This window comes from Diabrotica virgifera, chromosome 1, assembly GCF_917563875.1.
Source record: "Diabrotica virgifera virgifera chromosome 1, PGI_DIABVI_V3a".
NCBI classification, from domain to species: domain Eukaryota; kingdom Metazoa; phylum Arthropoda; class Insecta; order Coleoptera; family Chrysomelidae; genus Diabrotica; species Diabrotica virgifera.
Genome location: NC_065443.1, coordinates 307,898,838 through 307,926,769, shown reverse-complemented (window position 1 = coordinate 307,926,769; position 27,932 = coordinate 307,898,838).

The following is a 27,932-nucleotide window of genomic DNA, read 5'->3' as shown; positions in this document are numbered from 1 at the left end:
CAGTTTTATGATGATGATGATGGATATTGATCTCAGGTTTTTTCTTAGTGCCTTAGTTTATTCACTGATTTAGTATAAACTATTTATTGTAGGGGAGCCCAAGCGGGGATTTTTGCAGTTACTCGAGCGCGTCATATTATCACATGGGGAGAAACCTTGTAATTTAAACCTTGCAAATGTACTTCTAACATATATTAGCTCTTAATACAGGGGAAAAATATATCCTTAGAAAAGGTCGAAATCGTAAGATTAAGATAAGGTAAGTTAAGTACTGAGAGAAAACTGAGAAAACTGAGTCATTTAAGATATGCTGACGACATTGTAATATTCGCTACAAGTTTCGAAGAATTACAGACCATGATGACGCAACTATTTCAAGCTTCGGAAAAAGTAGGTCTTAAGATGAACTTGGAAAAAACAAAAGTAATGACGAATACACCGAACATTACAAAAATAACGTTGAATGACATAGATTTAGAAACAGTAAGCGAATACATCTACCTGGGACAGATAATGAAAGTTAACAAAGAAAATAAAACTGAGTTGGATCTTGAAAAACACTAAAATAGAACAATATTTGAGAACCAGAGTTTATGATCAGTGTATCCTCCCTATACTTACGTATGGTTCACAGACGTGGACACTCACCAAGGCCAATATGGATAAAATAGTAAAGGCACAGAGAGCGATGGAAAGATCAATGTTCGGGGTGAGGCTCATAGACAAAAAAACAAATACATGGATTAGAAGCAAAACCAAAGTAAAAGACGCAGGAGAACATGCTGCCAAATTAAAATGGAGCTTCGCAGGACACAATGCCCGAATGAAGGATAAAAGATGGAATCACGAAATACAACAATGGAGACCGTGGTTAGGAAGAAGAAGTAGAGGAAGGCCACAAATGAAATGGGCCGATGACATAAAGAAATTTGTAGGACACAACTGGAAACAGGTGGCGCAAAATAGACAACACTGGATTGAATTGGGGGAGGCATATGTCCAAAGTTGGATTACTGAAGGCTGAAGAAGAAGAAGAAGAAGTTAAGTACATGTAAAAACAGTGTACAGTCGAACCCGCTTATTAGAATCCCTGTTATAGGAATATCCCGGTTTATGGAATATAAATTCAAGTTCCCGAAACATTTCCATTTACTCCTTAATAAATTTATCTGTTTATTGGAATAGGATCTAACTAGATAATACCGCTTATTAGCATATTTTGCAGGTCAAAGAATATTTTTTTTTTACAATTTAGTAAAAATTTAAATTATGTTTGGTATTATGGTTTGTCGTCAACTGCCTGTAGTACTGGATTAGATATTATTAGGGTAATAAATATTTATTACTTTGTTACGAATACCAATTCGATCTTTAGCATGGCCGACAAATGCATGGGTCATAAAATAATTTTTATTTGTCTACACAAAGGCACTGTTACCTGTTATAAAATTGTTAGAAGCAGTTTATTTAGAATTCACTCAGAGAGTAGGCTACTTGTTTACAAGATGCGAATTATGGCTTTGTTAAATTCGAAAAGAAGGGAAAAGAACAAGAATGTAACAATCCATTTCTTGACGCCAATAAAACTTCTATTCAACCAATGGATTAAGGATTAAGGATAACCACACGGATTAACAACGAAAAAGCTATAATTACCAATAATTTCTCAAGAAAAAAAAAGTAATTTTGTTATATATGCATTTTAATAAGAAAATATGTATTTACATATCTACATGTTGCATACATTTCATATTAATTACCTAATGTATTCATTCACATACATGTAATGTAATTTGGTATTTAACACATACATAGATAAGTACTAGTTACACTACTGTATTATTGACGTAAAAAGACCTAAAACAATTTACATACACTGATTATGTACGTACATATATGATATACATATTGGCATAGTATGTAATAAAACTACATATTGGCATAGTATGTAAAACTACACATTGGCATAGTATGTAAATAATATTATTACGTATATTCGGTAACACTTATTTCAACTAGCCACCAATGATCGGTTATTAGAATATCCCGGTTATAAGAATATTTTTGCCTTGCACAAAGGCTATTCCAATAAGCGGGTTCGACTGTATATGTATTTCAAAAACCTAACGATTTGAGCGGGGCGTAAAGAAATGGGTGAGTCACAAAGTTTCACAAAATAAAAGCGAATGTTTCGCGAAATGAACGTCAGATCGAAAAACTAAAAAATACGTGCTCAATATTATTCAAGAATCTATCAAATGATACCAAACACGACACCACACGGAGAGGGGTGGGAAGTAAATTTAAAATTTTAAATACGAACCCCGCGATATTTCGCGAAATGAACATCAGATCGAAAAACTGCAAAAAGCACGTATTCAATATTTTGAATACGTAATAGTCCAAGTAATGAAGCTTGAAATAGGACAAAACCTCGCAATTTTTAGAGAATGGATCGATTTGCTTGAAAATTTGAGAATAAGTAGTGGATAGTCCAAGGATCAAAATCTATATGATGCCGAAAGGCGCTTTTACCATGGGGGCGGTTGTCACCCCATCACGGGGGTGGAAATTTTTTATTATATTTTGACCGCCAAAGTTAGTAAAAATATTCATTCTAAGCAAAAAACGTTCTATACAATTTTATGATAAAATTAATAGTTTTCGATTTATTCGCTATCGAAAGTGTTAGTTTTATATCGAAAAAATCAATGTTGTTAATAAGTTTTCGGCTAATAACTCCTAAAGTTTTCGTTTTATCAAAACAACTTTACTTAACAAAAATGTACCTCTTGAAACAATAAACAAAACCGTTTCTTTTAGTTTTTTAAGACCAATAGTAATCCAGCTATACATTATTAAATGTTAGCTCTTCTTCGTCAAATGCTAAATACTGTAGTTTCAAAGTCAAAAGACGGGAAAAGTATGCATTTTTCGAGGATAACTTGTCCAAACTAATTTAAAGCATTTTAAAATGTCTATCTCCAGAAATAAAAACAAAGTCTTTAGCTCAAAAATTAAGTGACGTATATTGAAAAGAATGTTAGTCCCTACTTTTTTCAGCGAAAAAGTGATCCGAAGCAACCTCCTAATCACCACTCTAATAGCCACTTTACACCATGCAACTAATTGCGCAATTAATTGCACAATTTCTTGCAGCAATAGAAATTGCATCGTGTCATACGCGAATTGCACAGAAAAGCTGCAACTCCTTGCTGCAAGAATAAGTTGCAGCTAAATAGAACATGTCCTATTTTTCATGCAATTTTTTCTGCAATTTGGTTATATTTTTAGTAACTTTTAAGGCTACAGTGTTTGTTTTGACTTTTCTGCTGTCAACAAATAAAAGATTTTGATGACATTGAACTTCTGTCATCTTAAATTTCAAACCAAACAATTTATTAACAAAACTAGAGGAACTTTTTACCAATTTCACGCTTCACAGATAATATTATTCAGGTGAATAACTTTAATTATGCAACATAGGGATTAAAAAAAACTATTTTATTTCTTACAACTTGTTTCCTTTTGTAAATGAATAATATGTATTACATACTTGGATTAGGTATTAATTGATTTTGTTATACTTAATACATAATATTATAATTTTCTCAAATTATAATCTAACATCTTTAATCTAATATCTGATGATTCTACTCAAAAAATTACATTTAATTTGTAAAAACAAACATAACCTAAAATTTATGCTATTTTGTCAAAGTTTCTGTCTATTTCATGTCAGTTTATGTTTGCACCGTGTAATCACTTTATTGCAGAAAGTTAGTTGCAACTTATTGCACAAGTTCTTGCGCAAGAAATTGTGCAATTAATTGCGCAATTACTTGCATCGTGTAAAGTGGCTATAATTAAAATTAGTCATTAGCCTTATTTGGTCTTCTTTATTTTTATATTATTAATAGGTTCTAGAAGTTTGACCGGCTTAGAATGATTAGTTTAAAAAAAAATGGCATTAGAAGCGAATAACAAATTTTTGTGGTTTGGAAAAAAATGGCCTTTTCTTCAGAATAGAACGATTAGCATCAGAGATACGAAAAAATGTTTAAATATGAAATTGTAGCTAATTTAATTCTCAAGAAACTGGTTTACAAAAAATTTTACTACAGCAAAAATTGAGTGAGCTATTGATAATTAAAACTTGTAATAACATGCAAAAACCACCTTTACCAACCCTTTCAAAGTCACCTCTTTTTGCGACTGAGGATTTTAAAAAGAATTAATATTAATAGGCTTATAGACCTTATAACAACCTACAAAATTCTTTTTTGCCAAACTTTCTAAGATAAAAAATAGAAAAGTTGCGGTTAAAAAATCAATATATTTTTTTGAAAAAAAAAAGGAGAAATCCAATTGAAAGCATAATAATGTAAGTTAGCGATGTTTTTAGTCATTGGCCGTATTCATTCTTCTTTATTTATGTATTATTAATAGATTCTAGAAGTTTGACTGGCTTAGAAAGATTAGTTTTTAAAAAACTGGATTTTAAAGCGACTAACGAATTTTTGTAGTTTGGTAAAAATGTCGATTTCTTCAGAATAGAAAGATTACCATTAGAGATACGAAAAAATGTTTAAATATGAAATTGTAGGTTATTTAATTCCCAAGAAATTGGTTTGAGAAAATTTTTTCTACGGCAAAAATTGAGTGAATCGTAAATTAGTATATTATTGAAAAACACTTATTTTTTCGATATAAAACTAACACTTTCAATAGGGAATAAATCGGAAACTATTCATTTTATTAAAAAAATGTATGGAACATTTTTTGCTTAGAATGAATGTTTTTATAAATTTTTGCGGTCAAAATATAATATAAAATTTCCACCCCCGGGATGGGGTGGCAACCACCCCCATAGTAAAAGCGCCTTTCGGCATCATATAGATTTTAATCCTTGGACTATCCACTACTGGTTCTCAAATTTTCAAGCAAATCGATCCATTCTGTAAAAATTGCGAGGTGAAAAACTTCAACTTGTTATGTTAAAAATATCTATTTCTAACAATTTTAAAGCTAATTGGTTTTCACCAAAACCATAAATTCCACAAAAAAATAAAAAAATAAAAAAAAATTCACACGAATTACTACAATCTTCCTCGAGGCACTTACGAGAGGAAAGTTATGTTGCAAAATTTTTCATCAAGTTATCACGGAAAAGGATAAAATATTAGATTTTTTCTAAGGGCGCGACTACCCCCGGGTTAAAATCTTAAATAGGAGCCCCCATTTTTTATTGCAAATTTGGATTATTTACGTAAAAATAAGTAACTTTTATTCTAGACATTTTTTCAAATTATCGATAGATGGCGCTATAAGCGGAAAAAGCGGTTGTTGGAAATGCAAATTAAATTAAAAAAATGGAAAGTCGCCTACTTTGTGGAAAACTTAATTTTTTTGGTCTAAGGACCTAATCTTTACAATCCATTAGGTCCCCATAACGCTCGAGTAACTGCAAATTTAGCAAACTTTCCTCCCCTACTATTATTTTAATTATCTTTAATACTCATGTTTCTCTTTCGGTTACCACTAACATTATCCTGTTTATCTTTACAGATATGTAAATAAAATGTTTTGGTAATTTTCAGAAATACACGAACATTTTTAATACTACATATTTACATATTGGCACACTTTCTATATTCATGAAAGAATTTTTTAATTACTTTTTCACGGTTCAAAAATTCAATCTACAGAAAAGGTGAACCTTTTCAATAAACAGTAGAGTGTTTCAAAAATCCAATTTGCAACTTAATGAAAATTTTCAAGTCGTTCCTGAAAATGTGACGCGTTTCTACATTTCGATAAACCGGTTATGCGCTTACAGAGGAAAATGGCACTCATTAACAGAATTGAAAAAGTAAAATAGTAACATTTGAATCGTATGCGACGGAGAATAATTAAATAGTAAATGAACTGCTGGAACAGCAGTTCATTTTTCAATTTTTACAACAAACATTAACGAATAAAAAAACTTTTCTGCCTGTCATTGAGAAAATATAGCTACTTGATGACTACTCAGTCATTGCAGAATTGAATAATTGGACAAAAATGAATGCATTTAAAAAGCGTTGTAGTCGAAATTTTGGGCCTACCCCCTTAATAACTAGCAAAAATTGTGTATATTTTTACTTATATTTATTTGTCACCAGAAATCTACCCATTTTTTTTCTCGAGACGCCCTATGATTAATTTTTAATAACTGGAATCAATTATATGTGTAACATGAGTCGACATATTTCTTCCGAAAATTTAATTAAGTTAATATTTATTTACAAAAAAAAAACAGAACTTTTAAAGCTTTATGATTAACTTTATTTTTTCTTTTTCAGGTAAAATATTCCTACTAATATAGTCCGCACCTAACAGTTTATTTTTATGAAGAAAAAAACATACAGGTAAGTCAGTACACGTAAGATAGATAATAACACTAATTTAGTCTACTTTGAAACTATATTTTGATTATCATTTTTAATATTTTGAACTTATGGCGAAAGCGCCGTGTCTCCGCCAATTTTTTTGAAATTATGGCGCAGGGGATACTCCACCACTATTTTCTATGATCGCGAACTCCCATGTTCAGAAATCATAATAAGCCAAAATACGAAACAAAATAACAAAGATAAAAATTAATAAGGAAACACCTATCATTATCACTTTCTTTGCCTTATTCCTTCTCGGGGTCGTCTTCCACAATTTCATTTTTCCATAGTTTCTATCTTGGGTCATACCAATATCAACCACCTTTACCGACATGCCCAGCCTAAGTATGTCCCCCAGGTCTTCTTTGGTCTTCCTCTTCTACTCCTCTCAGGAACCCGCAGATTAGCAATTCTTCGTATTTAACGATTAGAACTTCTTGACTTTGAACATGACCAAACCATCTGATCCTATGCTGTCTGATTTGTTCATCAATAATTAGTCATGCTTCTTATACAGTCGAACCCGCTTACTAGAGTACCGGTTATAGGAATATCCCGGTTTAAGGAATAGAAATTTGAGGTCCCGGAACGTTTCCATTTACTCCTTAATAAATTTATCCGCTTATAGGAATACGTTTTAATGAATTGATATCGATTAATAAAATATTATTCAAGTGGAAGAATACCTTTTTATTTATATATTCCAAAAAAATTTAAATTATGTCTGGTATATTATTATTTTTCAGATAATAAATACTTTATTACGCACCAGTTGGACCCTTTTACGAAATACAACAGGCCATTAAATACCTACTTTTACTTATCTCACAAAACTTGTAAACATTTCTATTGCGACCCACCTCGTTGCAGTCATAAATTTTATTGGTTAATGGTTTATTGACTTCGACAATACAATGGCAGACAAGAATAGAAATGTTCTCTTAGTTATTGATAACCGCCATGTCCATAAACCTGACATGAGTTTGAATATTTTAACAATCCGTTTTTTGCCTGCCAATTCATCAAAACGCAGAATTCGACAAAATAAAGAACGAATATTTTTAAGAGTTGTTTCTTTTAACGATAATTTATCGGTTTTCGAAGATACTGAACATTCAGAACAAAACATTTTTTTCGATTTTTTCGATTTTGTGGATATTTCATCCAATTTGGCAAGTCCTAACCGTTTGTAATATTATAAAAAGATTTCTGGAGGGCAAATTCAATGTAATTTTTTTTAATTTGTATAACTTCAAGATAATTGTAATATTTTTCAAAAAAAAATGAGAAGTAATTTTGGCGTATGCATTTTAAATAAGATAATATATAAATGTCTACATATTGCACACATTTCATGCTTATTAATGGATTTATGCACAGAAAATGTAATTTGGTTTTTTAGTAAAATGAGTTACACTGCTGTATCATTGACATAAAAGGACCTAAAACCATATAAATATAATGTAAATGTAGGTACATACATAGTATGTACTATTATTATGTAGGTCTATTCAGTAGGTACACTTATTTCTACCAGCCATCAATGATCGGTTATTAGAATATCCCGGTTATAGGAATATTTTTGCTTGGCACGAAGGCTATTCCAATAAGCGGGTTCGAGTGTAATAAACTGATTCTTATTTATCCCTTTTTGTCACTCCACTCATATATCTAAGCATTCTCATTTTCGTCACATGCATTCGTTGGTCCTCTTTTTTTTCTAACTACCCAAAATTCAGTTCCCTCGATCACAGCTGGTCTTATGGCTGTTTGCTAGAATTTTCCCTTCAAGATCATTGGAATTTTTCTGTAACACATCACTAGCATCCTTTCAGTTCATGCATCCAACCCTAATTCTACTGATTGATTTTACCCCATTACTCTGTGATATCGATCTTAGGTACTCAAAACTTACCTTTTCACAATTATTTCACAATTTTAATAGATAAAAGTTTTACGCATAGGTTTTAAACCTTTTTCCGAAAGAGATTGTCATTAATGTTTCTAGTTTTTGTTCAAAATTGCTGTCATTATTTCCTACTAATATTACATCCTCAACATACATTATGCACTAGGTCATAATTGATAATGACGGGGTAATAACACAGGTAAAATCGTTCAAGGGTCTAAAAGCACTTTTAGTGAAGAAAAAAGAAAACGAAGATTAGGATTGGAAAAATATTTGTAGATCTAGCAACGTATGAAAATAAAGTGTAGACTTTAAATGCTAAAGCAAATAAAAAGTATGTATTTGAGATAGACTACCTTCGAAGGAGCGCCAGAATATGAAGACGCAAGAGAATTACGAGTGAAACCATTACAGATAGATTAAATACCACAGAGACGTTAACTGATAGAATAAAAAGAAAGAGAGTATTAAATGGCTTTTATATCTGCGGCGGACGGAAGAAATTAGATGATCTAGTAGAGTAGGTGGCGTCCGCCAGCAAGACATGGGAAGGGCAAGACAGGCCAGTAGTGGAAATATGAGAATGGCATTGGAGCACAGGAATTTGGAGGAAGGGGACGCTCCAGACTGGCCAGCATGGCGAATAGGGTTGGGAATGCGACGTTAACTGTTTAAATCCCCTAATATACAGTAACTGTCACTCTACTAGACACACGGGTACATTGAGGTAATACATTTCTGGGCCCTTCACTTGTTGCACTGTTTACTTTTATGTCTACTAAAGAAAAAGTCAGAAAATGTATAGAAACCAATATAAATATAGAAAGATGACAGTTAATAGATAGAACAGTTGTATTTGAAATTTTTAGTTGTCATTCTACTAATGGTCCAAGAGCTGTGAGACATTTTTGAGTAGGTATTTTTAGGCAATCTGAATATTTTTCAGGTGACTCTACCATGATAGCCTAACACAAAAATGCCGGTCTAGCTGGAGGGTAGCGGTTATTTTCCCCAAAAATCCCCCCAAAGTTAAAAAAAGGATAAAAATTGTTATTACAAAAAATATCATTGACGTGCCTTTAAAGTAAATTTAAATATCCAAATATAAAGAAAATAAACAGGCCAGGCGATTTGAGGGCAATTTTAACTCTGAAATATACTTGCATGGGCAAGTATCTTTTCTTGAGCGAACGCCAGCTACAACAGAGGACGCAAACAGCTATCGGTATACGCTCTTTCTCACACTGCTGCTTACCTATAGAGATTTTCATTTATATGCACGCGTAATTTGTTTGATCATCTGGCAGTTAAAAAATTTCACCAAAAAAAACCTATCTTGTTTAGAATATTTATTTTTAATATTAAAAAATACCCTGTCAAAATAACAATTGCACCTCCCTGTCCGGAAGGAATGTACATAGCTATGCATGCATAGTTGTATATTTTATATTCGTTAATAGTATGTACAGATTCAGATGCAATCTTCTGAAGTTCAGATGCATCCCCTGAAAATAATCCTGGGGCGCCCATGCAAGTATCTTTCAGTGTTAAAATCGCCCTCAAATTGCCTGGCCTGTTTATTTTCTTTATATTTGAATATTTAAATTTACTTTAAAGTCACGTCAATGATATTTTTTGTAATAACAATGTTTACCCTTTTTCTAACTTTGGGGGGGATTTTTGGGGAAAATAACCGCTACCCTCCTGCCAGACCGGCATTTTTGTATTAGGCTATCATGGAAGAGTCACCTGAAACATTTTCAGGTTGCCTAAAATACCTATTCAAAAATGTCTCACAGCTCTCATGCTATAACGTTGTAAAAGTTATGAAGTATTGTAATATTGTAAGTGTTTGAATAAAGTGTTTTTAAAGCAGAGTAACAATATGTAGTATTAATTAATCTATTTTGCGTTTACTGTATATGCAAACGAAAAATCAGAAACAGAAATTAAGTCAAATAAACCGCTTTAAAAATAAACTATATCTACAGCATATAGGTTAAAATAAACCAAATACCTCGCAGTATTCGTTTAATTGAAAGCCTAAAACATTCACATGGATAATCACAAAAGCTTCTTGATGAAAATTTTATTAAGCAACATTCGAATGCAAACAAGCTTCAAGCGGTTCTTTGAAGTTGTATAGCTCTATCTATATACAGGAAATTAATTATGTTAGCGACGGTAACGGAACTGCCTCCGGTCTGTAAACGGTTTATATGCAGCTTTAAAATGTTGACGTAAAATTTCCGGTTGTAAATTACAAATACGTTGTCAACAGTTTGATTTGTATAGATATTGCTGTTTAGTATTCACTGAGAGTCTAAAAGATACTTTTAAACTGTAACGATATACGATACAAATTACGTGAGAGTTAGTGGTGTTGCATAAACTAGCATGTATTAGTTTTAGGTTTAGAATTTATGAGTGCATTTACGAGTTTGTATTTTTACTAAGAGGTCTATTCATTTTCTATAGTGAAATTACAGTACAGTGGAACCTCGATAACTTGGATTAATCGGGATCACGGCCGATCCGGGTTATCGAAAATCCGGGTTAGCCGGAGAATATGGCAAAAATGAATAAAATACTGTACCACCCACAATACGGTCACAATCGGAACGATGTTATGTTATTTAAGAATAGTGGATACCAAGACCATTATTTAAAAAAGAAATTTTTAAATAGTTAAACTTTTTTAAACAATGCTAAGACAGTTTGAAATAAATAAAGGAATAACAGGTGCCTGTTGTTTCCGATAATACTAGCTAATGAACGTCGCTCTGCCGCCGTGTGCCATGAGTCATTTTTATTATCGTATAGTTCAAATTACACAAATACTCATTATATCTCCAATATTATTAACTATTTTCTATGGGAAATAAGCCACAATTTTACTAAAAAAATGAATTTATTAACGTTTCAAAGCCCAAATCGGGTTTCGTTGTCAAAATACAAAATACTTCTAAAATAAACAAAAATGTTGTTGCTAAGTAAAAATTATTCTTCTAATAATTTATTTAATCTGACTCATTTATATTGGCAATTCAGACGTATATTATACATTTTAAAGTAGAAGACTTTAAAATGATATCGCCAATATTTATGAGTTGCGTTCCTGGGACGACTTTACTAAAAGATAGTTCATTCGATTACATGAAATCAATCCCAACTCAAGAATATCCGTCGCAAAAAAGTCATAGCATGTGATCTGTCTTTAAAAGACAACCAAATGCAACGATGACAGTAAAATTCTTGCGTTAGAGATTTCATAGTAAATCACGAGGGAAAACCAGGAAAAAACCTCGTGATACTATCCCGACATCGTAAGTATTTGGTCTTACATTTAATTTACCTTCAAAAAACTAATATCAAATTCTGACTTTATATATTTAAATTATAAATAATATTAATAATACATAGATATACAATAAGTAATACTAAAATATAAAATTTGTGCTAACTCGATATGTTATTGACTTACTAATCGTGGTATTTTCTTTCTATTGACTTCCTGGGTAACGACATCCTACTGCATTCTACCGAGGAAATTGCGACACAATTGGTTTCATTTAGCATAATTAGAGCCAATATTATATTACATACATTTTTATTGTTGAAATGTTTTTCTGATAAAAATCGGGGTTCCACGTACCTATTTTAAACATATATATTCTTTCTTTAAATTCGGTTGTTTAAATACAATTTTTAATAAGTAAGTTGGGTTCATCGAATATGAAATAAAAGTGTTTTACACCTAACTAAATAGAGCACAGAAATAACAAAAACAATAAAAATTCGAAAGCTACAATATTTCGGTCATGTAATGACACATACAGCGAAGTATAATCTGCTACACCTTATAAAACAGGGCAAGATCGCCGGAAGAAGAGGCCCAGGCCAAAGAAATGTATCATTGCTCTGAAATCTCTGAGAGTGGTATCAACAGACCACTGCTAATCTGTTTCGAGCTACCATATACAAAGTTATTATAGCCAATATGATCGCCCACTTTCGATAATCGAACAGGGTAATGAAATAAGAAGAAAATAACCAAATGATAAAAGCTTTCCCGCGTGCTTATCCGATTTACACTGTAACTTCCACTTACACTGGTTTACACTTCAAGCATTTATTTCTCTTACATTTTAAAATTGCTTGTTTTCGTATATGAATCGTTAGACCATAAAAACAATACCTACAAGACTTCCTTTACTATGACAACAAACATGTAAGTCCTTTTAGTCAAAACATGTTGTTTTCTGTGTGCGTATATACTTCCACATTTCCAAGTCTTCCAATCATGCTAATACCTGGCATAATCTCTATATATCTACAGAAATCGCAACAGAGAATCGAAAACATGACCCGGTTTCCAACGGTCCTTTTCCCAAGTGTTTACTTTTTACGATTCTGATCAGGATTTGGAAGTACGGTTGACAATGCGAATCATACAAATTCGGTTGGAGAATCCCGCAGGAGTAGTAGTGAGGTAGGGTAGGATCCTGTGGCCGAGTGTTGTGAGTAAATCAGGAAAGAAAAGCACTGGACAGTTCGATAAGAGTGTGTGCGAAAGAGTAAAGTAGTCGATGGTGTTTATAGTCGAAGCAATAAAGGATTGAACCTCCGGAAAAAAAAAACGACAAGACGGATCTTAATAATTCTTTTTGCATTCGATTCGGGAATGCGCCAGGAATCTTTGTGACCCATAGCCATAAGATAATATTGAAAAACTGCATTTGTATATACAAAAAATGCATTTTTAAAGCGCATTTCAAACAGACAATAAAACAATTCAGAACTCGTCAATTATCGGCGGAAATGAGTTCCGAATTTCCTTTAAGAATGCGTTTTTTGTATGCACAATTGCAGTTTTTCAATATTATCTCATGGCTATGTGTCACAAAGTTTCCGGGAGCATTCACAAATTGAATGCAAAAATAATTATTAAGATCCGTCTTGTCGTTTTTTCTTTCGGGGGTAAGGCCGATTTTAGTGCTTTATTGCCTCGCCTATTAAAATAATTGTGTACTCGATTAAAACAAGTGCAAGTATAGTTATTGTTACAAAATGGCTTATATTAAGTAACAATTTTGTCTCCTATGTCAACAAGGACATAGTATGTTATGGTTCTTCTTAAATAATTTACCTAATGGTGACCAATAATTATGATCCATTTCAAATAATACAATCAATAGTGGAGTTCAGCAAAACACTACACATGTGACTTCAACTACCCATTATTCAGCTTTACCATATTTTAGTCAAGTTACTGAAAAACTGTTAATATTGCTATAAAAAATTCTGAAACAGTTCAACAAAGCTGTTCTCTAGAAATAAAAGACCTCTGGAACAAATGAATGGTGTTTATCATGCACCTTGTGCTGATTGTAACTCATGTTATATAGGTCAGACTGGGTGCTCACTTAAAGGTAGACTAAACTCTCACCGGAGTGACATTAATTTATTAAAGCATTCTTGGGCCCTCCCTCAACATGCAATTAATTTTAAACATAAGGTGGACTTTGATGAATTTAAGATTCTTTGAAACAAACGCTACTATACTAAAAGCAGTTTTTAGAAATGTGTTACATACTTAAACACCCTAATGCATTGAATAAGGGAACTGACATCTGTAGCCTGAGTCAAACCTACCATGCCTTGATTTCTCATAATTAGGTTGTATTTTGTATTCATTTAATATGCTGTTAATTTTTTCAGTAATTTCCATAAGTCAATACCACTGATTTTTGATTAAATATTTTAATAACGAAATATTTTAAATAAATAATAAATAAATTTTACAAATAACATTTTTTTAATATTTCTTACATAGTTCTTAATTTGATTGGTGTAGTGAACCTCATATTAACTCGACGGATATTGAATTGTTTTTCAAATAGCTGGTTATCTGTATGAAAGCCATAACCTAGTTGATTTTTAAATAAGCTTATTTACTTCAATTTAAAAATCTTTTAGTAATATTTTTAATATTTTCAATATTATTAATTTTGCTATTAGGATTGGAAACTAACTTTATCTTTCAATTGCCAGATGACGCTAGTCACCTAATACCTTCACTTCGGTTGCAATGGGTGGGAAAAACTTTCGACGCTAGTCAATTGGGGTATGGAGAACGGTGCCTACGTTGTTTCCGATGAGGCTCCAATAAGAGCCGAAAATCGCGATTCAGAGGACTGGACTGCTCTCCGTATTCTAATTGAAAAGTAAGATTGTTTTGCCTTCACATTGCAACTGAATAAAAATGGTATACATTTTTATCTTATTTACTTACTTCGTAAGTATTTGTTTCTTATATTGATTTCGCTTACTTTAACTGGAGTACATTGGTATACTAACACTTCTTCGAAATTAATTACATAATTAATTCAACACAATTCTTAATTACATAGCGGACTCAGATATCATCTTTCATTCCTGCTAACTTGAAGGCCACTAACTGACAGGAGTGGGTTTGCGTTGTACATCCGCTTTCTTTGGCTTCATTTTACCTTCTGCCTTGACCTGCAGCTTACGGCCGGTTTCACAAAGTAAAGTTAACTTGTGGTTAAGAGATAACCAGAGGTTCCCCCATTATAATATATTGGGGTGACCTCTGGTTATCTCTTAACTTGACTTTGTGAAACCGGCCGTTAGTGAAATAATAACAAAGATTTTTCTTTTAATATTGCCTACCATACCAACTAATTATAATAATAATTGTAAAATATCATTGAAGTGTCGATTCTGGTCTGTGCTCTTTTTTACATTCATTTTTTGTGCCATACACCATTTTTGTTACCACGTGTCTCTGCTGTTCATTTTTTAAATGTTAGCTATACTTAGTTTTACCAACTTAATGTGTTACATCTTTTTACAACTTTTAAATGGTGCATTTAATAAGCTACTCTTTACATACCAAATGCTCTTTTAGTTCTCTATAGATATTTGTTCTTATAATACTCATTTGTAGATGAACTGAGGTTGTTAACTGATTACTAAAACAACGTCTTCAATTAATAGATGACGTAGCCGAAGTCCGGCTAACCCGGACCGATTTTCATCAAACATTTCAACAATAAAAATGTATGTAATATAATATTTGAGAGATAATGTGTATTTGTGTAATTTGAACTATACGATCGTAAAAAAAATACTCATGGCACACGGAGGCAGAGCGACGTTCATTTTCTCGGATTATCGGAAACAACAGGCACCTGTATTTCTTTATTTATTTCAAACTGTCTTAGCATTGTTCAAAAAAGACTAAAAGACTATTTAAAAAAATCTTTTTTAAACAATGGTCTTAGTCTCCACTGTTCTTAAGTAACATAACATTGTTCCGATTGTGACCGTGTTGTGTGTAGTACAGTCGTATTTTTCGCTTCCGGTCTGTAATCGTGATTCAGATAGGTTTGTGTTTGCGTGTTTTTTGTCTACGTATGAGTTTTTTACCAAGAAATAAACAATACAATCTATGCTCTATAAGTAATTTAGATGTGTACTGTTCATATATATTTCCTGTTATTTCAATTATAATGGAGTTTGTCTGTAAGTATACCGTGTTTTCGTGATTTCTACCATATTCTCCGGCTAACCCGGATCTTCGATAACCCGGATCGGCCGCGGTTCCGATTAATCCGAGTTATAGAGGTTCCACTGTATTATAATATTAGTGTATCCAGTGCTAGTCAAAAGTCCGTACCCCTCTCGTATGAATGGTTATACCTATAATAGTCAAATTTAAAGGGAGGAAATAAACGGACGTAGGCTTCTTAACTAGTCATGTCAGGTGACGTAATAGTGACAGATGACTTTACAGCGCCACTGTGACAGATAATTTTAAATGGGACCTTATGGTAAGTGATACCTCGTTTGAAAGGTATTGAAAATACCTATTCAGTCATACTAATTTTGTTTGAGTTTAAGTTAATTTTGATGAATAAATGAAATAAATAGAAAATTGTAGTTTCGCATTTAATTAGTAAAAATTCAAAATTCCGCCTATGACTACTTGTCAAAAAGTTTGAAGTTGACGTAAAAACTATAGAGAATTGAAAAACGTCAACTTTTTTAACAAAAAAACCATAGGCGGACATTTGAATTTTTATTAATTAAATGCGAAACTAGAATATTATATTTATTTACTTTATTCACCAAAATCAAAATCAACTTAAACTCAAAAAAATTAGTATGACTGAATAGGTATTTTGAATACTTTTCAAACGAGGTATCACTTGCCATAAGGTCACATTTAAAATTATCGGTCACAGTGGCTCTGTAACGTCATCTGTCACTATTACGTCACCTGTCATGACTAGTTAAGAAGCTTACGTCCGTTTATTTCCTCCCTCCTAATTTCACTGTTATAGGTATAACCGTTCAAAAGATACGAGGAGGGTACGGACTTTTGGCTAGCACTGTATATAATATTAATAGAATGAAAATGACAAAGCCATTTAAAAAAACTGTATCTATAAAAAAATTCGGTAGAAATGAAGACCTAAGACCTCTGCCTATATAGCTCTCGTTATTTTAATGAAAACTCCGAATTTTCCGGCCCTCTTAACTTGTGCCGTAACAGTCGCTTTTAAAAATATTTGACTTTAAACAAAAACCTCTTGGAAAGCTCACTGCAAAACTCACAACTCAGTTGGTAGCATTATATTATTCAAAAGTTTTTGCTTTGTGAGTCTACATAACGACGGCAATTCGACGAGTTTTTCCTAAAGTTCACGAGTCTGGGGATAAATATGAGAAAGTTTGTTATTAAGCCAATATTATATCGGACTATGGATTAAATTCTTCTTGAATTTGGGCCTGTTTATTTAGAGGGTGGAAGTTAATCTGAAAGTTTTCGCAATAAAAACATTATCGAGGAATGTTACCAGTTTTTGTATCGCAAGTTTTCGGCTGTTTTATGGAAAAAGTATGCTGAACTTATTCTATAAATATGAGTCGAAATTATGTATATGATATCTACTCATGAAAAGCTCTGGTTACTATTTTTTTGTCACAAAAACCAGTTATCTGTGCAATATTTTTTTAATTTATTATTATTTCCAGATTTAGCCATACGGCTCGCACTCCCTCTAAGGGAAAAATTTACTCATCCCGGATACCTACGGTATCAAAAGGATTGAGCTCTTTCCATGTTATCGAGCCCTAGGTGACTTGATATGCAGGTGTATCTCCCAAAAATTTTCGTACACTTCTGGCCGTCGCGATTAGTACAGCTGTCTGCATGGTCTTATAAAGATTTTCATTGAGACCCAGCTTTTTATGCTTTCGAGGAGGGTCTTCGGAATGACTCCAGTAGTAGACATAATAATCGGTATTGTCTGGGTACTTTCCATTCTCCATTGTCTCCGTATTTGAATTTCCAGATCTCTGTACTTGGCGATCTTTTCAGTAAATTTACTACGTAGATTATTGTTGTTATTTATCACCACATCAATTAGTGTTATTATTTATTATTATTATTATGATTTTTAATAAAAAACATCTGGAACATTTACAGAGACAGATTAAATCAAACAAACCACGGAAATTAGAAAAGATCCTTTATTATAACAAAAATTTTTAATTTGTTTAAATAAATATTGTTTAAATAATTATACAGCTTTCAAATGAGAATACATATTTGTGTTTTTAACGTTAACTTGTACTAAGTTTATCTAAAAAAAGTCTGCAGCTGGAAAAATATGTGGTTTTCTTTTCTTATAAATAAATTAATCTATTATAACAAAACAAAAGCAAGTTTGACATTTAATAATGCGTTAGTTAGATAGCTCTATTATAGTTACTTGGGAACAAAAAGAATGAAGATAATTATAATTGCTCCATGGGAATCCGAGAAAATGCATTTTTTTAACGTATACCGATTTTGAACTTTGAGATTACATTTTCTCCAACCTAATTTTTGATTGTAATTTTGCTATTTTTGGCAATTTTCACTCGTAATATCGATAGTTTTTATTATAATAATATATGTTATGAGTATTTTAAAGATATGAAAATTGGTGTGGAGAAAGAGGACAAAAATAAAAAGATGATGGATTGAAAATTTTGATCCTATTGTTTATATCTTTGCCGTAAATGCCGGTCAACTTTGACCGGTTGTATCTCAGGAACCACTCATCACTATTAAACGTTTTTTCTTTTAAAAGAAGCGTCCTGCCGTTTTTTTTTCAATACCGTTTTCATGATTTAATTTAATTTATTATTTCCTGAGATATTCTTTGTTTATAAGCCAAAAAATTGATTATAATTTTAAAATATTCCTGAGGCCGCTTAAATAGTCCAATTTTAATTCTGTAAAGTACATTAGATAGGTAGAGTGTCTTTTTATACAAAACTCATAGTTATTCTTATGTATCGTAATTATTGTGGTTATTATAGCGACCGTAAATTTTTAATTAACAATTCAATTGTTACTAAACTATTCATTCAATTTCCATCGGCTGCTGCAATTATAATCTATACAAAAGGATTTTTTACATTACCAAGTTATTTAATTATTTTAGTTAAAAATTAAAGATTTTGTTAGAAAAACCCGCATTTTCCGGGGAAAATTTTCGTCTTAGTAAATCGGGAAAAACACGTCTCTATGCAGAATTTACTTATGGTGAATTTTTATTTGGGTGTTTTTGGTGTAATCTTAAAACTTTTGGAGTTATCGGGCAAAAATTGAAAAAAACACGATTTTCGGGCGCCATTTTGTTTATAAAAATGTAGCCTACTATCTGCGGACTTTGCATACCTATATTATTAATATATACAATCATAAGATTCGATTCCAGCAATAAAATTGCTGGTAAATAATTTTTCCTTGTATTTTGCTAATTCTTCTTCTTCTTCTTAGCCTTCTATCGTCCACGTTTGGACATAGGCCTCTCCCAACTCCTTCCATCGGTCTCTATCCTGAGCAACATATTTCCAATTCGTTCCGGCTACTCTTTTCATATCATCAACCCATCTCATCTGTGGTCTTCCTCTCGGTCGTTTACTTTGGTAAGGTCTCCAATGTTGTATCGTGGCATTCCAACGTTGGTCTTTTTGTCTAACAGTGTGGCCTGCAAAGCTCCATTTAAGTTTGGCAACTTTTGTTGTTATGTCCTCGACTTTTGTTTTTGATCTTACCCAGTCGCTCCTCTTTTTATCTGACAGTCGTATACCTAACATTGCTCTTTCCATAGCTCTTTCTGTTGTAGCTAGTTTATTCATATTTGCCTTGGTTAGGGTCCAGGTTTGACACCCATATGTCATGATAGGAAGGATTCACTGGTTGAACACTTTGGTCCTCAAATATTGAGGTATTTTGCGGTTCTTAAGTATCCAACCAAGTTTTCCAAATCCTGCCCATGCTAGTCTTGCTCTCCTATTAATTTCCGCACTTTGGTTTTCTTTGCCAAGTTTCAGAATTTGGCCTAGGTAGATATATTCCTGGACTTTTTCTATCTCACTGCCATTTATAGTTATGCGTCTGGGGTCATCTGTGTTTGTCATTATTTTTGTTTTCTTCATGTTCATTTTTAGACCGACATATTGGGAGCTGCCTGCGAGTTCCTCTATCATAATTTGCAGTTCCTCGAATGAGCTCGCTATAATCACAATGTCGTCAGCGAATCTGAGGTGATTTAGCTTCTTGCCATTAACGTTAATGCCATAGGTTGACCAATTTGTCGTTTTGAAGACGTCTTCTAGTGCTAGGTTGAAAAGCTTTGGCGATATTACGTCTCCTTGTCTCACGCCTCTCTTAATAGGGATGGGATTTGTATTTTCGTCTAGTTGTACTATCATAGTTGCATTTTCATATATATTATGTATTAGTTGTCTATATCTCGAATCTATTCTACAATTATTAATAGCTTGTTCTATGGCCCACATCTCGATACTATCAAACGCTTTTCATAGTCTACGAAGGCAAGAAATACGGGTAGTTGGTATTCATTTGCCTTCTCTATCAATGTTCTCATTGTCAGCAGATGGTCCGATGTACTATATCCTTTGCGGAAGCCAGCCTGTTCCACTGGTTGGTAATTGTCCATTTTGTAGGTCAACCGGTTGTTAATAATTCTCATGAATAGTTTGTATACTTGACTGAGCAACGATATCGGTCTATAATTCTGTAGGTCACATTTGTCCCCTTTTTTGTGTAAAAGTATTACTAGACTTTCGTTCCAGTCTTTAGGGATCTTGCTATTATGGAGACATTTATTAAATAGCTCTGTTAGTATAGGGATTGTTACTGTCTTGCTTGTTTTCAAGAGCTCGGCAATTATACCGTCCTGTCCTGGAGCTTTATTATTTTTTAGTTCTTTTAAAGCTCTTTCTATTTCGAATCCCTTTATATTTGGTAGTACTTCTGATCCCACGTTTTTTATTTTTCTTTTGACGTTCTCCTTTGTTGATTCATTAGGCTGGCTTTGCGAGCTGTACAAGCTTTTGTAGAAGTCTTCGACTATTTTTGTTATTTTATATTTGTCCTTCTCTTCCTTACTATTGGCGTTTTTAATATTAATGATTTTTTGAACACCCAATGCGGGTCTTAGACATTTAAGCCTCTGTTGTTTTCAATGACTCGCTCTATTAAGTTCTCGTTCCATTTTTGTAAGTCGCGTTTTAGTTCTTTTCTAATTGTTTTATTAAGTTCTATGTATTCTTGAGTATGGCGTTTGTTTTGCGTTAGTAGTTGTCGTCTTTCCGTCATTAGTTGTTTAGTTTCGTTGCTTACTTTGTCTTCTTTAGTACTTGTTTTCTTTGCGACCTGTAGTCCGGCTTCGAGAAGGTTCTTATTGATGTTTTTGTTAATTTCGTCAATTTCATCTTGATTATGTGAAGGATCATATTTGAACTTATCCGCTAAGACCTCTCGGAATTGCTCTTCATTTGTTTTTACTTTAAAGGCATCTATTCGCGTTGTTTTTTTAAATATTCTTTTCCTCTCTTCTTTCATGTTAATATTTATTTTTGCTCTAACTATACGATGGTCACTACCCGTTGTTACGTTGTTTATTGTTGTTACGTCTTCGAATATTCTTTTGTTGTTTGAGAGAAAATAGTCTATTTCATTTTTGGTGGTTCCGTTAGGTGCAACCCATGTCCACTTTCTGTTAGGTTTCTTTTTGTAGAAGGTATTCATAATATACATGTTTTCTTGCTAATTAGCCCAGAGTAAAAGTCAAAAGTCGATAAACTAAAAAAACTCGACGTCGGTCGTTACCTTGAAAAACTCATAAGCTAATAAAATATGTTTAATTTTTTTACCATGATCCAATGATGAGTTCTCATGTCCATCGCAAAATTCATTATACATATTTTGAGGTGTCTTCAAAAATTTGCCACCGTTGCCTTATTTTCCAATATTTTTCCTAGAATTTTTTCTTGAATAATCTATGAATTATACTGAATATGCCTGTTTAGTTTGAAAGTAAAATAATTCTACCATACTTTCAAAAAATGTGCTTGAAATGTTGATTTCAACCCCTACGGCCTTAGGAAGCTATGACACGATTTTGATAGGCAACAAATGCTAGAAATATTTGTCTACGTATGAAATTTAAGAGAAAACAAGCTGAAAATGCGAGCATTGTCATAACGAAAACTTTGTATATTTACGTATTTTAATTCATAATATGGAAAATTTCTATTATGAAAAGTAGTTTAGAATTAATAATTATGTTTTAATGTGCAATTATATCATTCTAATTTAAATGTTATGAACTATAAAGGTAGTTTACTCTTGATCGAAATTCATATTTTTTATATACCTCGTATAAAATTAATAAAATTTTATACAAGGTGTCCCAAAAGTAGTGAAACGGTCGAATATTTCGCGAACTGAACATCGGATCGAAAAACTGAAAAATACGTGTTCAATCATTTTCAAAAATCTATCCAATGACACCAAACACCAACCTCCACTACACCCCCTTGAGGTGGGGTGGGGGGTAACTTTAAAATCTCAAATGGAAACCCCTAGATTTTCTTGCAGATTTGGATTCGTTACGTAAAAGTAAGCAACTTTTATTCAAGACATTTTTTCGAACTGTGGATAGATGGCGCTATAATTGGGAAAAACGATTTATCCTGATACCATGGGTAAATTATAGAAACGGTCTAATATCTCGAGAAATACACTTCCAAATGAGAAACCAAACAAATTTTTTTAATACTTTTCGAAAACCTATCGAATAACACTAAACATGACCCTCCAACCCACCCGCCTGGAGGTGGGGTGGGGGGTAACTTTAAAATATTAAATAGCAACCCCCACTTTTTATTACAGATTCGGATTTGTCATGAAAAGCTATGCAACATTTATTCGAAACATTTTTTAGAATTGTTGATAGATGGCGCTTGAATTGGAAAAATACGGTTTATTAGCGCCATCTATCAGCATTTTTAAAAAATGTTTCGAATAAATGTTGCTTAATTTTTCATGACGAATTCGAATCTGCAATAAAAAGTGGGGGTCTATTTAAGATTTTAAAGTTACCCCCCACCCCACCTCCAGAGGGTGGGTTGGAGGGTCATGTTTAGTGTTTATCGATAGGTTTTCGAAAAATATTAAAAACCTGTTTTTTGGTTTCTTATTTGGAAATGTATTTCTCGAGATATTAGACCGTTTCTATAATTTACCTATGGTATCATGATAAACAGTTTTTCCCAATTATTGCGCCATCTATCCACAGTTCGAAAAATTGTCTTGCATAAAAGTTGCTTACTTTTACGTAACGAATGCAAATCTGCAAGAAAACTAAGGGTTTCCATTTAAGATTTTAAAGTTACCCCCCACCCCACCTCCAGGGGGTGTAGTGGGAGTTGGTGTTTGGTGTTATTGGATAGATTTTTGAAAATGATTGAACACGTATTTTTCAGTTTTTCCATCCGATGTTTAGTTCGCGAAATATTCGATCGTTCCCCTACTTTTGGGACACGGTTGCATCATAAATCTTAGAACAAGAAGAGCTTTTTATGAAGAATAACTTTTATTTGTCAAATTAAAAATAAAAGAGTTATAAATGAAAATGTTCTTGGTATCCATAATTTGAGAAAAATCTTCAAATATTTTTTTCCATTAGAAGGATGTACACAGACACAATACTGGCTAGTGATTTTAGTCAATAATTTTGCCAATTCGACAAAAAAATAATTTCTAAATAGTTAATAATTATTACTAAATAATTAGTAATTTTGACAATTTCGGCAAAATTCTCAAAAAACAAAAAAATTACCTTCTACAATCACCAGCCAGTTGTGTCGAGTATAGGGAACGACTAGGTATACATAATATTTTAATTTTATAGCAAATGGAACAGTCCATTTATCATATAGGGGAGGCCGTATTTATACCGGTATAAACCTTTTTAAAACTGTTAATAAATTATTGCTTTTAAAATATTTATACTCAAATTGTATTTTCGAACATCTTATTTATTTTATATAATAATTAAATTCACTGTCAAATGTCATTGATGTTTTATTAATACTTAATTTAAAATTTAGTTTGACATTCACGAAGTGTCAAACTCAAATGTAAATAACCTATGCTTGGCAAATCGAGATTTAAAAAAAAGTAGCCTACTTCCTAATCAACCATTTGAGCTGACGTTTAGTGCGTCTGTAGGAGATAACCGGATTGTGACGTCACATTTTAGACTTTGAGGTCGATTATCTCGAAGACGGTTAGAAATATCGAAATGCCGTTTTCAGATTTGGATTTAGAAGAAAAAACTACATAAGAATCCATCGATAAATCTGATCTGAGTATTGCAGGAGCGGCAACGCAATAACACACAGACTTTTGCAAATTTATAAACGAAAAAAAAAAAAATTTTCGTTGAAAATGTTTAGTCAGGAAAGCAGATGGGTATAGATCGACCTATATTGGGATCTTAGACTATTCTATTAGCTTGAGCAATACTGGTTTCGGCAATACTTTTCAACCAATTCGTTGCTATTTCTCGCAACTTTTATTCCCATAAGTTGCATGCCCTTTAAATTGTCTGTTAATATTATGCTTCTTTCGATGCGCCCCCTTACTTCGACTGACTATTAAACGACCATCAGATCTGGGCATTTTTTTTCGATTTTCAAAACAATAATTTTCGATAAATTTCAATAATAATAAAACACGTGTTCCCTCTGTAAATTTTAAAATCCAATCGACTGCAGCTGCACAGGTCCGTCTTTGCACGCGTTGTTGTATATAAACGAGTTTTACCTCAGGTAGGTATCGTTATAAATACAGCTATAACTTCGTTTCTGTTTTGAATTTTTAACAAAATTTTAAGAAAGTATTTCTATGATAGGTAAAAAATGTTATTACGTAAAAAAACAAACATTTATTTTTAAAATTTAGAAAGTGAAATTCCATTGAAAACTTTCCATTTTTTGAAAGCTTTTTTAAAATTACAAAGATTATACGAAAATTATTAAAGGAATATAATGGTAGGGGAGCAAAGTATGCTAAATGTGCAGTTACTCGAGCGCTGTGGGGACCTAATGGGTTGTGATTATTAGGTTGTAAAACCAAAAAAAGTTAAGTAAAATTTTCCATTTTAGTGGGGACTTGCCATTTTTTAATTTGATTTTCCATTTCCAACAATCTTTTTTCCGATTATAGCGCCATCTATCCATAATTAGAAAAAATATTTCGAATAAAAGTTGTTTATTTTTACGCAAAGAATCCAAATCTGTAATAAAAATTTGGGGCTCCTACTTAAGATTTTAAAGTAACCCCCCGTGTTTGGTACCATTCGATAGATTTTTCAAAAATATATAATAAGTGTATTTTGCAGTTTTTCGATTTGACGTTCATTTCACGAAATATTTGCTTTTTTTGTGAAACTTTTAGACTCACCCATTTCGTTACGCCCCGCTCAAATCGTCAGATTTTTGAAATGTACACTCTTAATGTCCCCCTTAACGAACTTCCCTGTGTTAAGAGCCAATATATGGTAGAGGTACATCTGCAGGGTACCAGGTTTCTTCCCATATGATAATCTGACGCGCTCGAGAGTAACTGTAAAAAGCCCCGCTTGGGCTCCACTACCATAATTAAGGTTGTTCTAATGAAAAAATATTAACAAATGACAAGCTTTATAATGTACGTAACGAAGGCAAAAGAAAATAATTTACTTGCTTTTTAAATAAACATCAGTCTCCGCTTTAAATCCAAATTATCTTAAAAAAACACTTTCAGCGACAGCTTGAATTTAGTTGGCACTGCTCGAGTAACGTATTCGCCGGAGACTCTAAAAACATGGAAACGAACGTGGAGAGTAGCTGCAGTTTAGGAAAATCGAGTTATCTGGCGAATCGACCGATAATTACGCTCTACAGCAAGAATATCAATTTTCCAAATATTCAGCGGCCAATCAGCGATCCATTAATTAGTTGGGAGGATAGGATAGATCGATGCACTATAAAGCTAGGGCGCGCTACTGGGCATTTTCCAATGTCATTATTTAATTCTAGTCTTTTTAGACTCATCATCATCATTATCATTTCTCAATCTCTTGCTTCCACCAGAGCCGTGCTGTACATCTTAATATGATGCAAGTCTTCGAAATGCCGCCCCTTATAGAGGGTGTTTCTAAATAAGTAACATAATTACATGTAATTATAGCCACAACTTTGTTGATGTTTGTTATTACTGTTGAAAATTTTTAGAAAATCTTTTATTACAATTAGTTGGCTGTGGTAATACGTCTACGTCACGTTGTCGGTTTGTCTTTTGACACCTTTCAGAAACATCGCTCATTTTGCATTTAGTTGCCATTAAGTCATTGGAATGTAAACAACTCAATTTGGATCCCACGTGTTGGGAAATTTCAATACATTACCTTAGGGCATTATCCAAGTTGCCATGTGACCATCATAAGGCATTTTATTAGAGTATGCACTTTTAACGCATCTATTTTATATTTAAAGGGTTTTTACCCAAATATTTTTCTTTGGTGGCTCAGCTAGGATCCAGTTTGTAAGTATAACCAACTTGCTCTAACCTTAGTCAAAATTGAAATACCAACTTTACATTCATTAAATCGGTTATACTTATTTTTAGATCTGACACTGATGATGAATTTTTATAAAAATCGAAAACGTTTTGTTGTGATGTAGCCCTTTAAAGGGATTTTAATAAAATTGTATACCTTTTACAAAGGATTTTTTCCAATTTTTGTGATTGATGGTATACAGTCAACTACAGGAAAAACATTTTCTTTTCCTTGTGGATTTTATCCATTTGCTTTTTTAACATTAGATTTGTTTTTACTTTTTCTAGTATGCAGGTAAAATACAGTCTTTGTCTGTTTATATAAGATATGCCCACGATACGGTATTAATTTCCGGAAGCGAACAAGGGCTACAAAATCTGCTTAGTGGTATCTATCCAAAACCACCCCCTGGTTACGCCTATGATACTTGCACAATACAAAAAGAATGTGTGTGTACTTTGTACGCACGTAAGAAGTTATACTTCTATTATATGATTTAAACGAAATTAATATACTTTTATTTATATTTTATTTAAATATTAAACTAATTTATACTTACTACTTCTCAAACATTTTAATTAAAACAGTGCCAAAAATTAAAATAATAAAAGAATAAAACACACACAAACACATTAAAAAATTCCACAAATGATTTCTGAACAATAATTGTCGGAAATTTTTTTAACTACATACGTATTTTCTCAAAATAAAATTATATAATAAATATACTTACAATTATAAAATGTATAAAAAAAAATAAATAAATAAAAGTTTCTATTGGGGTTCGAACCCGCTTATCAGCACGGTTGGTATTTTGATTCGTTCGCCTTAAACGCTTCGCCACGGAGACAATGCGTCATTATGTGCGAAGATCGACTAACTAAACGGATTAAACTTTTGACAGTTTTGAATTAAATCAAATTATTTTGATTTTGAATTGAAATGATTTAAAATGATTTTGATTGAAAAAATACAACAAAACATAGAGTAAGAAAACAATATATTAGGTGAATATTGACAGAAATTTTGATGGTAATCAAATTATGTAAATAAAAGTATTACATAGTATGTATTTTGGTAGGTTCAAATAGGTAGGTACCTATGAAATTTTTTATTAGTATACTGAAATATTTACAATTATTACGTACCTGTTGCTTTTAAAAACTATTTAAAAAGTCACTACAATTATAAACTTTTTTGTTTCTTTCCTCACAAGAATAAAACTAATATATTATACAATATTTGTTTACCTCCATATTGTCAATCAGAGCCCGTAGAACGACTAATACCATACTGTCGGTGTGCGCACGCGCGCATATTAATAATAAATAATCACCCTCAATCTCAATCGCGCCTAAAGAAGTATAACTTCAAAAACTTCTAACATTTGGCATGTGTTCACCGTTCCATTTCTAGAGCTTTTCATCTATTATAAATTACCTTATTTTGACCTCTTTGTGCCTCTCCTCTTAAATTTACACGATTCTCTTTACATACCACACTTCGCCGCTTAGTTTTTCTTTGCTTATTCTTACCTTTCACATTGCATATTACAAAAATTTATACCATGTGGCATGTGTTTAC